The sequence below is a fragment of the Somniosus microcephalus genome, chromosome 1 (genome assembly GCF_052327205.1).
Source record: "Somniosus microcephalus isolate GS21.2 chromosome 1, FLI_Smic_1.0, whole genome shotgun sequence".
NCBI classification, from domain to species: domain Eukaryota; kingdom Metazoa; phylum Chordata; class Chondrichthyes; order Squaliformes; family Somniosidae; genus Somniosus; species Somniosus microcephalus.
This window is the reverse complement of record NC_140987.1, coordinates 343,963,781-343,977,204: the sequence shown is the minus strand read 5'-3', so window position 1 is coordinate 343,977,204 and position 13,424 is coordinate 343,963,781.

The window sequence follows — 13,424 nt, the reverse complement described above, 5'->3', positions numbered from 1 at the left end:
GGATGGGGGAGGAAGGGGAGGGGGAAGGGGGAGGACGGGGAGGGGGGAAGGGGGACGAAGGGGAGGAGGTGTAGGGGAGGAAGGGGATGGGGGGAAGGGGAGGGGGGAAGGGGAGGAAGGGAGGGGGGAAGGGGAGGGAGTGGAGGGGGTGAAGGTTGAGGGAGGGGGGAAGGGGGAGGAAGGGAGGGAGAAAGGGGAGGGGGGAAGGGGGAAGAAGGGGAAGGGGGAAAGGGGAGGGGGAAGGGAGAGGAAGGGGAGGGGGGAAGGGGGAAAGGGGAGGGGGAAGGGAGAGGAAGGGGAGGGGTCGAGGGGGGGTAGGGGAGGGGGAGGGGGAGGACGGGGAAGGGGTGGAAGGGGAGGGGGGAGGGGGGGTGGGGAGGATGGGGAGGGGGGAAGGGGGAGGAAGGGGAGGGGGAAGGGGGAGGAAGGGGAGGGGGAATGGGGAGGAAGGAGAGGGGGGAAGGGGGAGGAAGGGAGGGAGGGAAGGGGAGGAAGGGGAGGGGGGAAGGGGGAGGAAGGGGAGGAAGGTAAGGGGGGAAGGGGGACGAAGTGGGAGGTGGGAAGGGGGGAGGTGGGGGGAAGGGGGGAGGTGGGGGGGAAGGGGGGAGGGTGGGGGGGAAGTGGGGAGGGTGGGTGGGGGAAGGGGGAGTGGGTGGGGAGGAGGGTAGGGGGTAAGGGTGGGGGGGGAAAGTGTGGGGGGGAATATGTGGGGGAGAAATGGGGGGAGGGGGAAAGGGGGTGGGAGGGGGTGTGGGGAAAGGGGGGAGGGTGGGGTTGGAAATGCGGGATGGTGGGGGGGAAGGCGAGGGGGGAGGGAAAGTGGGTAGGGAGGGAAGGGAGGGCAGGGGGAGTGGAGGGAGGGAGGGGGAAGGGAGGGGAGGGAAGGGGGTAAGTGAGGGGAGGGAAGGGGGAAGGGGTTGTGGAAGGGAGGGGGGAAGGGAGGGAGGGAGCGGGGAGGTGACGGGGAAGGAGAGGGGGGAGGGGGAGTGGGGAGGGGATGGGGAGGGGAAGGGGAGGGGGAGGGGGAAGGAAGGGGGAGGGGAAGGGGGGGAGGGAGGGAGGGGTGGAGTGGTAGGGAGGGGTGGAGGGTAGGGAGGGGGAGGGGGAAGGGAGGGGGAGGGGAAGGGAGGAGGGAGTGGGGAGGTGGGGAGGGGTGAGGGGATGGGGAGGGGAGGGGAGGGGGAGGGAGGGGGTGGGGGAAGGGAGGGGGAGTGGGAAGGGAGGAGTGAGGGGTGTGGGGTGGAGGGCGGAGGGGGAGGGGGTGTGGGTGGGAGGGGGAGGGGTTGTGGGAGGGGGAGGGGGTTTTGTTGGGGCTGGGGAGGGGGGTGGGAAGGGTTTGGGGGCGGGACAGGGAGGGGGGAAGGGAGGGAGGGAGCGAGGGAGCAGACCCTTTCCCCTCTGCCGGCGATGCCTCCGCGAAGCTCCGTGCTGCCCCACGCACTGACATGGCCCAGCCGAGCGCAGCACCCCGGTCAGCCCGAGCCCCGCCCTCCTGCGCCCCGCCCCCCGCCCTCCCGCGCCCCGCCCCCGCTCTCCCGCACCCCGCCCCCTGCTCTCCCGCGCCCCGCCCCCCGCTCTCCCGCGCCCTGCTGTCCCGAGCCCCGCTGTCCCGAGCCCCACGCCCCGCCCCCCCGCTTTCCCGAGTCTCGCTCCCCGCTCTCCCGAGTCCCGCTCTCCCGCGTAAGCCGGCTTCAAGACCGCCGAGCGGGGAAGAGAGAGAGAGAGACGCCGCCTCTCACCTGCTGGCTTCCCGCACTTTATGCCTCGGGCTTCTGTGTGTCGCCTACTGCACGCGCACCCTGTGCCTGCCCCGTGTCCCTCGCGGCGACGCCGTTGCCCCGGGTAACGTGACGGGGGAGACTGGGGGCAGGAGGAGCTTGCCACAAGCCGTGGGATAATTACCTAGCTCGGGCGTGGCTGGGCAGGAGAGGCCCAGGCTTCGAGGCCTTACAAAAATGGGGAAAGGTAGGAAAAAGAATCAGGTTGGAGATAATATTTACAAATGAATTAACTTTTTTAAAAAACAATTTAATAAAAGCAATTTTTTTTGCTGGTAATGTACATTTGAAAATAAAGACGCAGAAAGCGGGAAAAAGAAATGAAGAGTTTGGAATCAAGATGGCGGCCACTCACCTCGGTTCAGAACGATTAGGCCTGCCCACACACGCACCGATTGGTCAACCGTCAGGTCACTGAAGTGTAGGATTGGTCAATCGTCCTGTCACTCGACTCTCGGAGGGTCCGCCCGCATGCGTGACGAACCCGCCCCCACGATGCAGCGATTGGTCGACCATCGAGTCGCTCGATCGTACGATTGGTCGACCTCGACGTCACTCGATGCTAATGAGCAGATAATGAGCAGAATTTTGAATAATGAGCGGATAATGAGCGGAATTTTGAATGTTTTTTTGATACCGTGGGTGCAATCTTTGTCCGACCGAAAAGTAAATATACTTATGACCGTTCTGGAATCGTAAGCTTTCTTTTGATGTAACGCACGTGTAGGTACGCTCTATAACTTGAGAGTGTAGAGCCGGACAGACAGACAGACAGAAGGACAGAAGTACCGCTTTTATATATAGAAGATAGATTTAAAAAGTATGATTTAAAAAAAAAATTATTTGAAGGTCGGGGACTTACACCCGCGGGAAGCCCCCGACCCGAATTTCTGGGCCAATTGTATCACAAATACTGCATGCACATTATATCACACCTTCTCTAAACACATATTGTATCACATCTACTGTACACACAAATTGTAATACACTTGGGCCTAGAAATTCAGTATCGCCACGTTTGGGGCGCTACAGCCGGGCGTTCGCTAAATTTAGCGCCCGGCGCAACTTAGCGCCACCTTTACCGAAATTGAGTTGAATCGCCCCAAGAGGTTGCTGCTGTGCTAAAGCAGGCGATGCACGACTATCATAAGGTGCTAAGCCGGCGAGCCAAGGCGCTAACACCGAGGGCGGGCGCAGCGCAGGTGCGGCGAGTTGCTGATTGAAGCCAGACACGCTGGCGCCGCTCAGCTCTTAAAGGGGGAGGGTCGATTTGTTTGGCTGGCACGCCCTGCACACTGCAGCCCTGAAGCAAGGCCTGACCATTGCTGGTTCATCAGTTCTACACCCAGGACAATTGAGAAGGCCGCTATTCTTCCAAATCCCATTGCACGCTTTTGCTGCTTGTCCAGGGTCATGGGGAAGGAGATGTACTGACGTCTCCTTCTGAAAAGGGCATTGGTCACCTGGCGGATGCAGCAATGTACCGTGAACTGGGTGATGTTGGCAATGTCCCCAGTAGCGGATTGGAAGGAGCCGGTGGCATAGAAGTTGAGAGCCACCGTCACCTTCACTGCCACCGACAGAGACATCCTGCTCCTCAGCTGTGGCTGCAGATCTCTGCGAAGCAGGTGGCAGATCTCAGTGACCACCTCCCTTCTGAATCGCAGCCTCCGAACACACTGCTCCTCAGACATGTTCAGATATGAGAACTGCTGGCGGTATACCCTGGGTGGGTAAGGCCTCCTGTGCCGACGCCTGTTGGCCCTTCTCCGTCTGGCCATGACTGGCACTCTCTCACGGCTTCTCTGGGCCCTTTGAATGCAATGGTGAAGCCCAACGTTTCCACCCATTGCAGCCCCCATTATATGTGGCGACTCAAGGCTATGGCACTAAAAGTTAAATCCAAGTGCAAAGATCTGGCCTGAAGCCAGAAGTACCTGTGCGAGCGCTGAGTCAAAGCAGAAAACTCTCTTCCTTTGTCTCTCTCCAAATATCTGTCTCTCACACAGAAGGATTAGCACAAAATGGTTGCCACTTACAATGCAGGAGGAGTCCCCTTTAAGTAGCGCCCCCCGCGCCCCGCAGCGACTGGGAACCGTTCCCCTCTACCAGTCGCTGGGGGCGCCAGGCGCACAGAAGGGCGGTGCCACTGAAGTTCCGGTTCGGGGTGCACCAAGGGCGTTGCACCATGAAATGACGTCAGGATCTGCGCGTGCAGCTGAGCGGGCACTGCGGTTTTGTGCCGCTGCTAAGTCGTGAGTGAAGTTCGCGAGAGGCGCAGGTCGCGCCGCGCCCGGGCTCTAGCCGCTTAGCGCCCCACTTCTCCTCCTCCTAAGGCGCTAGCGGCTGGCGCTAACAACTGAATTTCTAGGCCTTGGTGTAAACGCACATTGTATATCAGACATAAAGTAATCTCACATTGTGCCACAACTATTGTACTCAGATATCGTATCACACCTACTGTAAAAACATTTTATCACAACTACTTTACACACATATCACAACTATTGTACACACACATTGTATCATAACTACTGTAAACACACTGGCCTAGAAATTCAGTATCGCCACATTTGGAGCGCTACAGCCGGGCGTTCGCTAAATTTAGCGCCCGGCACAACTTAGCACCACCTTTGTCGAAATTGAGTTGCATCGCCCCAAGAGGTTGCTGCTGCACTAAAGCAGGTGATGCACAACTATCATAAGGCGCTAAGCCGGCGAGCCGAGGCGCTAACACCAAGGGCGGGCGCAGCGCAGGTGCGGCGAGTTGCTGATTGAAGACAGACATGCTGGTGCCGGTCAGCTCTTAAAGGGGGAGGGTGGACTTGTTTGGCTGCCACGCCCTGCACACTGCAGCCCTGAAGCAAGGCCTGACCATTGCTTGTTATCATTTCTACGTCCAGGACCATGCAGAAGGCTAGGGAGCGAGCGGAGCGCTTCAACGAGGGTGCCCTGAGGCTACTGGTTGGCGCAGTAGAGCGCAGGCGACCTGTCCTCTTCCCTGACAGTGGGAGGAGGCCGCTTCCCAGCGAATACCGAAAAGCCTGGAGGGAGGTGGCAAACAGGGTGACCACCAACAGCATGGTTGCCAGGACTGCACTTCAATGCAGGAAAAAGTTCAACGACCTCACTCGGGTTGTCAGGGTGAGTACCCTTTCCACTATCCTGTTCATCCCTGCATGTGCACCTCAGTTTCTGGCCAAAGGGACCTGAAAGCCCCAATGCCCAGCCCTCATCCAAGAGCTATGGGACTCTCATGAAAACCACTTGCACATTCAGCACTTTACACACTGTCAGGGCTATTCCACCATGGGAGGCAGTGCAGACAAGATGAGGGCTTGACGCTGTCAGGGCTATTCCACCATGGGAGGCAGTGCAGGCAAGATCAAGGCTTGACACCCTATGGGCTATTCCACCATGGGAGGCAGTGCAGGCAAGATGAGGGCTTGACACTGTCAGGTCTATTCCACCATGGGAGGCAGTGCAGGCAAGATCAGGGCTTGACACTGTCAGGGCTTTTCCACCATGGGAGGCAGTGCAGGCAAGATCAGGGCTTGACACTGTACTTAGAGGCCGTCCTTTCTCTTGCAGGGCAAGCTGGCCCACAATCGCAGGCAGCAGCTACGGACCGGGGGAGGCCGTCCTGACCTCAAAGAGCTCAGCGACCTGGAGCAGCGTGTGCAACGCATTATGGCAGGCCGGCTGATTGGCCCCGTCGCCATTGGAGATGCCGACCCTGTTCTGGAAAGCAATGGTAAGGTCACCACCTTTTTGACCTCTCTCTTTCCACTTGTGCCTCACACCAGCATCCTTTGCCACTATCGAACCAATGCAGTGCATAGCAGCACTCATGCCTCCCTCGCTGCTGCCCTGTCCTCACTCTAAAGCAACTCTTGTGCCTCCCTGCTTGCAGATGCTGATTCGCCAGGTGAGGAGGCGGGCCCTCAAGCTGCCACTGTCAGTGATTCTGAATTCGAGGAGGAGGAAGAGGAAGCTGGCCCATCAGTGCCACCCTCAGCCGAGGCAGCCCATGGCCATGATGGGAACACGTTTTCCTAGAGGGGAGCAGGGGGGAATGGTCTGAGGAGAGTGAGCTCCGGGGTCCAGCGGGCTGCAGCAACGCAGGAGGGGTGGGGAAGCTCGGTGGCCTTCTCCCCAGAGGGTGAGTGCAGCCTCCAGTACTGCTACGGTGAGCGCAGAGGAGGTGCGGCTCCTTGGTGAAATGGGTGCCCAGGCTGAGCGCAGACACACTGAGCTCATGGCTGCAGTGGCAAGGATGCCTGACTCCATAGAGTCACTGGCAAGGAGTGCTCAGCAATTCGGGGCAGCACAGGCCAGGAGTCTGCAAGATTTCAGTGCAGCACAGGCAAGGAATCTGCAGGACTTCGCGGCAGCACAGGCTAGGAGTCAGCAGGACTTCGCTGCATCACAGGCGGCTTCCAGCCAAGTGCTCAGTCGTGCCGTGCATTCACTGGCTGGTCTGATGCAGACACAGATCAGGGCCACATGGGCACTAACTGCTGCCACCCTCACTGGATCGGCCAGGCATTGCCGGGGCCCTCGCCATGCCGCAGCAGCCCAGCAGTCTGTGCTTCAGCAGATTGCTGCGCATGATGCAGTGCTGGCCCGTGCGAGTGCCAGTGTATCAGCTGACCAGGGAGTGCTTGTGCTCTGTCAGGTTGGCAGCATTCCTGCAGCCAACACTGTCACTCCTCCACTGCAGCTGCCACCACCCGTAGGACAGACTGCTGCCGCCGAAGCAGAGTTGGAGCAGTCAGCAGCCGGGCCTTCCAGGCCCAGAGCTGGACCAGGCCATCCCCCAAGGGCATCTGCTGTCTCACCATCTGACCCTCAGCAGCCTTCCCCCAGCCTTGCTGCAGCCACTGGGGTCCCATTGAGGAGGAGCTGCAGGGCGGGAAGGGGCCATTCGCGGAAGCGAGGTGGATCACCCTCACAGGGGAAAAAGTAGAAGGTGTGGCCAAATGTTGTGTTTACTTATGAAAGCCGAGAATGTTTTGTTTATATATGAAGGCCGAGACTGTTGTGTTTGTTTTTTATGAAGGCCAAGGCTGTTGTGTTTGTTTTTTAATTGAAGGCCGAGGATCATGGTCATTTTTGTTTAACTGCTTTTTTCATTTTCTGAAGGTTGTGAAAGCCAGTTATGTCTCTGACTGTTTTTTGGGGGGTTTATCTGAATTAGTTTGTCATGCGGGAAGGGCACAGAGTTTGCACAGTAAAAAATGTTCTTTAATCACATTGTCCATGTTTGCAATTTGAACTATTTTTTGCCTTGACCGGCTGAGGGCTTGTGGAGCGGCTACATTCATCTTCCTTCATTGGCACAAGCCATTCCCTGAGAGGGGGCCTAGAACCAAATTGCAATAAGCAGCCGATGGACAGCCCTTGCACTTTGTGCCTCCCTCCCATCTTGGTGCTCCTCCTCCTCCTCCTCCTCCTCCTCTGGTGGCAGTGGCTGAGTCCTGAGGATAGCCAGGTTGTGCAGCATGCAGCACACTACACCGAAATGGGAGACTCGCTCAGGCAAGTACTGTAGGGCTCCTCCGGAATGGTCCAGACAGCGGAACCAATGCTTCAGCACGCCGATTGTGTGCTCAATGATGTTCCTGGCAGCTTGATGGCTGTCGTTGTATCGCTCTTCAGCAGGGGTGCTGGGCGCATGGAGCAGGGTCATCAGCCAGGTGCACAAAGGATAGCCTTTGTCCCCGAGAAGCCATCCTCGTGGGTGAGCCTGGGCTTCCAAAATGTCTGCCACAGCAGTCTGGAGCAGGATGAAGAGATCGTGGCTGCTGCCTGGAAAGTGGGCATTGACAGCTAGTATGAGCTGCCTGTGGTCGCACACCAACTGGACGTTGTGCGAATGGTCGCCCATCCGGTTGCGGAAATCCTCGGCATTCTCTAGAGGTGCCCGCAAAGCCACATGCGTGCAGTCAATGCCGCCCTGGACCATGGGGAAGCCCGCTATTCCTCCAAATCCCATTGCACGCTCTTGCTGCTTGTCCAGGGTCATGGGGAAGGAGATGTACTGATGTCTCCTTCTGAAAAGGGCATTGGTCACCTGGCGGATGCAGCAATGTACCGCAAACTGGGAGATGTTGGCAATGTCCCCATTAGCGGATTGGAAGGAGCCGGTGGTATAGAAGTTGAGAGCCACCGTCACCTTCACTGCCACCGACAGAGACGTCCTGCTCCTCAGCTGTGGCTGCAGATCTCTGCAAAGCAGGTGGCAGATCTCAGTGACCACCCCCCTTCTGAATCGCAGCCTCCGAACACACTGCTCCTCAGACATGTTCAGATATGAGAACTGCTGGTGCTATACCCTGGGTGGGTAAGGCCTCCTGTGCCGACGCCTGTTGGCCCATCTCCGTCTGGCCATGACTGGCAGTCTCTCACGGCGTCTCTGAGCCCTTTGAATGCAATGCAGTAAGCCAACGTTTCCACCCATTGCAGCCCCCATTATATGTGGCGACTCAAGGCTATGGCACTGAAAGTTAAATCCAAGTGCAAAGCTCTGGCCTGAAGCCAGAAGTACCTGTGCGAGCGCTGAGTCAAAGCAGAAAGCTCTCTCCCTTGTGTCTCTCCAAATATCCGTCTCTCACACAGAAGGATTGGCACAAAATGGCTGCCACTTATAATACAGGAGGTGTCCCCTTTAAATAGCGCCCCCCGTGCCCCGCAGCGACTGGTAACCGTTCACCTCTACCAGTCGCTGGGGGCGCCAGGCGCACAGAAGGGTGGCACCACTGAAGTTCCGGTTCGGGGCGCACCAAGGGCGTTGCACCATGAAATGACGTCAGGATCTGCGCGCGCAGCTGAGCGGGCGCTGCGGTTTTGCACCACCGCTAAATCTTGAGTGAAGTTCGCGAGAGGTGCAGATCGCGCCGCGCCCGGATGCTAGCCACTTAGCGCCCCACTTCTCCTCCTCCTAAGGCGCTAGTGGCTGGCGCTAACAACTGAATTTCTAGGCCACATTGTATCACACCTACTCCAAACACACATTGGCCTAGAAATTCACTGGCCTTAGCGCCGCTTTTGAGGCGCTAGAGTGCCTAGCGGCGAAGTTATGGCCAGTTTTGAAATTGACAGGGGCCCTAAATCGGCGTTAGGCCGGTAGCGCTGCGCCGGCACCGATGACGTCATTGGTGTGCGCAGCGTCCCGGTTGCCATGGTAACCCGCCCGAACTCGGAAATTGAGTTGCGGCCGCCTCGCCCGTGGCAGCTGCAAGCAACGTTCTGGCAGAGGTGCCTTACAGAACGTTGCGCCGGCGCATTAAAGGCCCCGCGGCGGCCGGCCGCTTTCCCGCCGCCCGCCTGGCCGCAGCTCCCTCCCCGGACTTCCCCCCCCCCCCGGAAGAGGAAGCAAGCCCGGCACTTGTCCGAGGTGCCGGGCTCATTTTTAAAAAGATTATCGCGGGCCGCGGCCGGGTGCAGGCAGCTCCTCCTTAAGGGAAGGAGGAGGCCTGCACTTCCCGAACCTGCCGCACCGCAGCGGGCGCCGCAGCGCCGGAATAGCGCCGAAATTCAGCGCATAGCGCCAGTTTTCAGGCACTAACAGCTTTCAGCAGCGCTGGCAGCCGTTTGGGCGCAGAAGTAGTGAATTTTTGGCCCGCCCAGCGCGACTTAGCTCCGGCACTAACTTCCGGCGCTAAAGCCGTCGCTGCGCCAAAACCCAATTTCTAGGCCATTGTTTCACATCAACTGTAAACACACGTTATATCATAACTACTGTACACACGCATTGTACCACAACTACTGTAAACACACACTGTGTCACTACTATTGTAAACACATACTGTATCACACCTACTGTAAACACACATTGTATCACAACCACTGTAAACACACATTGTGACACAGCTGCTGAAAACACACATTACATCACAACTACTGTCCATACACATTGTCTCACATCTACTCTAAATACACATTGTGTCACAATTACTGTATGTAAGCAATGTCTCACACCTACGTAAACACACAATATGTCACAAATACTGTAAGCACACATTATATCACAACTACTGTAAACACATATTATATCACAACTACTGTACACACACACTGTATCACACCTTCTGTAAACACACATTGTGTCACAACTATTATAAACATACATTGTATCACACCTACTTTAAACACACATTGTATCACACCTACTGTAAACACACATTGTATCACAACTACTGTACACACACAATGTATCACACCTACTGTGAAAACATTGTATCACAGTTACTGTAAACACACATTGTATCACACCTACTGTGTACACACATTGTATCACACCTACTGTAAAGACACATTGGCCTAGAAATTCGGTGGGCTGCGCCACCAGTTAGCGCCTAAAGAGGGGACTCAGTGGCATTAGCGCCACTGGCCATGCCTCCCGCAATATTTAGCTGGGGCGCTAATGGTGACCTTAGCCTGTTGCGCTGCACCACCACCGATGATGTCATCGGTGTGCGCAGTGCCCCGCTACCGCCCCGCTCGCGATATTTGGCAGCGACCACCTCTGTAGCACTGTTTGCAAATGGCGCCCGGTTCACGGGGCCTACCTGTGGCGGCAGTGGCGCAAATTAAGGTGGAGGTGCGGGGCGGCCGTTTTTTTTGGCGGCCGCCTGCCAGCACCTCTGTCCCTCGCCTCCTGATTGACCCCCGCGGCATTGCCGGCTGTTTTCCGAGAGCCCGGCACTTCTCCTCGGTGCCGGGCACTTTTGCCGGCACTCGCGATCTCCGATCGTGCTGGTGCAGGCCCCTCCCCCTTAAGAATGGGAGGAAGGCCTGCAGTACCGCAGCGCGCCGTGCCGCAGCGTGTGGCACTGCGGCACTTAGTGCTGCGATATTCAGTTTCAGCGCCCTAAGAGGGACGTGGAGCTCCTCGAGCTTCGCCCCGTGTCCCTCTTGGGGCGCTCAAGCTGAATTTCCGGTGGTCGCAACTGCTCCGAACGCTGCGCTAAATCTGGCACCCAGGCGAGCTTGGCGCCCCGTTTGCAGCTCCACCCAATTTCTCACCCATTGTATCTCATGTACTGTACACACACATTGTATCACAACTACTGTAAACAAACATTGTATCACACCTACTGTAAACACACCCTTTATCTCATCTACTGTTCACACACATTGAATCACAACTACTGTAAACACACATTGTATCACACCTACTGTAAACACATATTGTGTCACACCTACTGTAAACACATATTATATACAACTACTGTACACACATTGTATCACACCTACAGCAAACACTCATTGTATCACCATTACTGTAAATACACATTATATCGCACCTACTGCACACACATTGTATCACAAATACTGCAAACACACATTGTGTCACACCTACTGTAAACACATATTATATACAACTACTGTACACACATTGTATCACACCTACTGCAAACACTCATTGTATCACCATTACTGTAAATACGCATTGTATCACACCTACTGTATGCACACATTGTATCACAACTATGGTAAACACACATTGTATCACAACCAGCGAACACACATATTGTTTCACACCTACTGTAAACACATTTTATCACACCTACCGTAAACAGTCATTGTATCACAGCTATGATACACACATTGTCTCACATCTGCTTTAAACTAACATTGCAGCACACTTATGGTGCAAACACATTGTAACACTCCTACTGTACTCACACATTGTATCACACCTACAGCACACACCTTGTATCACACCTACTGTACACACATTGTATCACACCTACTGAAAATACACATTGTATCACACCTACACTACACACACATTGTATCACACCTACTGTAAACATATTGTATCAAACCTACTGTAAACATATTGTATCACACCTAAGGTACACATTGTATCACACCAACTATGAACACATTGTATCACAACTACTGCATGCACATTATATCACACCTTCTCAAAATACACATTGTATCACATTTTCTGTACACATAAATTGTAAAACACTTGGTGTAAATGCACATTGTATCAGACCTAAAGTAAACTCACATTGTGTCACAACTACTGTACTCAGACATCGTATCACACCAACTGTAAAAACATTTGATCACAACTACTGTACACACACATTGTATCATAACTAATGTAAACACACATTGTATCAAACCTACTCTAAACACACATTGTCTCACATCTACTGTAAACACATTATATCATAACTACTGTACACACACATTCTACCACAACTACTGTAAACACACATAGTGTCACAACTACTGTAAGCACACATTATAACACAACTACTGTACACATATTTTATCACAACTACTGTAAACAAACATTATATCACAACTACTGTACAGACACACTGCATCACACCTAATGTAAACACACATTGTGTCACAACTACTGTAAACACAAATTGTATCACACCTACTGTAAACACACATTGTATCACACCTACTGTAAACACACATTGTGTCACAACTACTGTAAACACACATTGTATCACACCTACTGTAAACACACATTGTATCCCAGCTACTATACCCACATTGTATCACACCTACTTTAAACACACATTGCCTCACACTTACTGTGCACTCACATTGTAACACTCCTACTGTATTCACACTTTTATCACACCAACAGCACACACCTTGTATCACACCTACTGTACACACATTGTATCACACCTACGATACACACATTGTATCACACCTATTGCAAACACACATTGTATCACACCTACTGTACACACGTTGTATCGCACCTAATATAAACACATTGTATCATAACTACTGTACACACATTATATCACACCTACTCTAAACAAATATAATATCACACCTACTGTACGCACACATTGTATCACACCTATTGTAAATGCACATTGTATCAGACCAAATGTAAACTCACATTATGTCACAACTAATGTACACACACATTGTATCACACCTACTGTAAACACACATTGTATCACAACATCTATAAACACACATTGTATCACAACTACGGTATCCACACATTGTATCTCAAATACTGTATATGCACATATTTTCCCAACTACTGTACACACATTATATCATGCCTACTGTAAACACACATTGTATCACAACTACCCTAAACACACATTGTATCACACCTACTTTAAAGCCACATTGTATAACACCTATTTTACAGACAAACCTACTGGAAGCACACATTGGATCACACCTACTGTAAACACATATTATATCACACCTACTTTAAACACACATTGTATCACACCTACTGTACACACATTGTGTCACACCTACTGTAAGTACACATTTTTATCACACACACTGTAAACAAACACTGTCACTCCTACTGTACACACACATTGTATCACAACTACTGTAAACACACATTGTGTCACAACCACTGTAAGCACACATTATATCATGACTGTACACACACATTTTATCACAACTACTGTAAACACACATTGTGTCACAATGACTGTAAACACACATTACATCACATCTACTGTAAACACACATTGAATCACACCTACTGTAAAAACACATTGTATCACAGCTACTATACACAAATTGTATCACACCTACTTTACACTCACTTTGCATCACATTTACTGTGCATGCATATAGTAAAAATCCTACTGTACTCACACATTGTAGCAC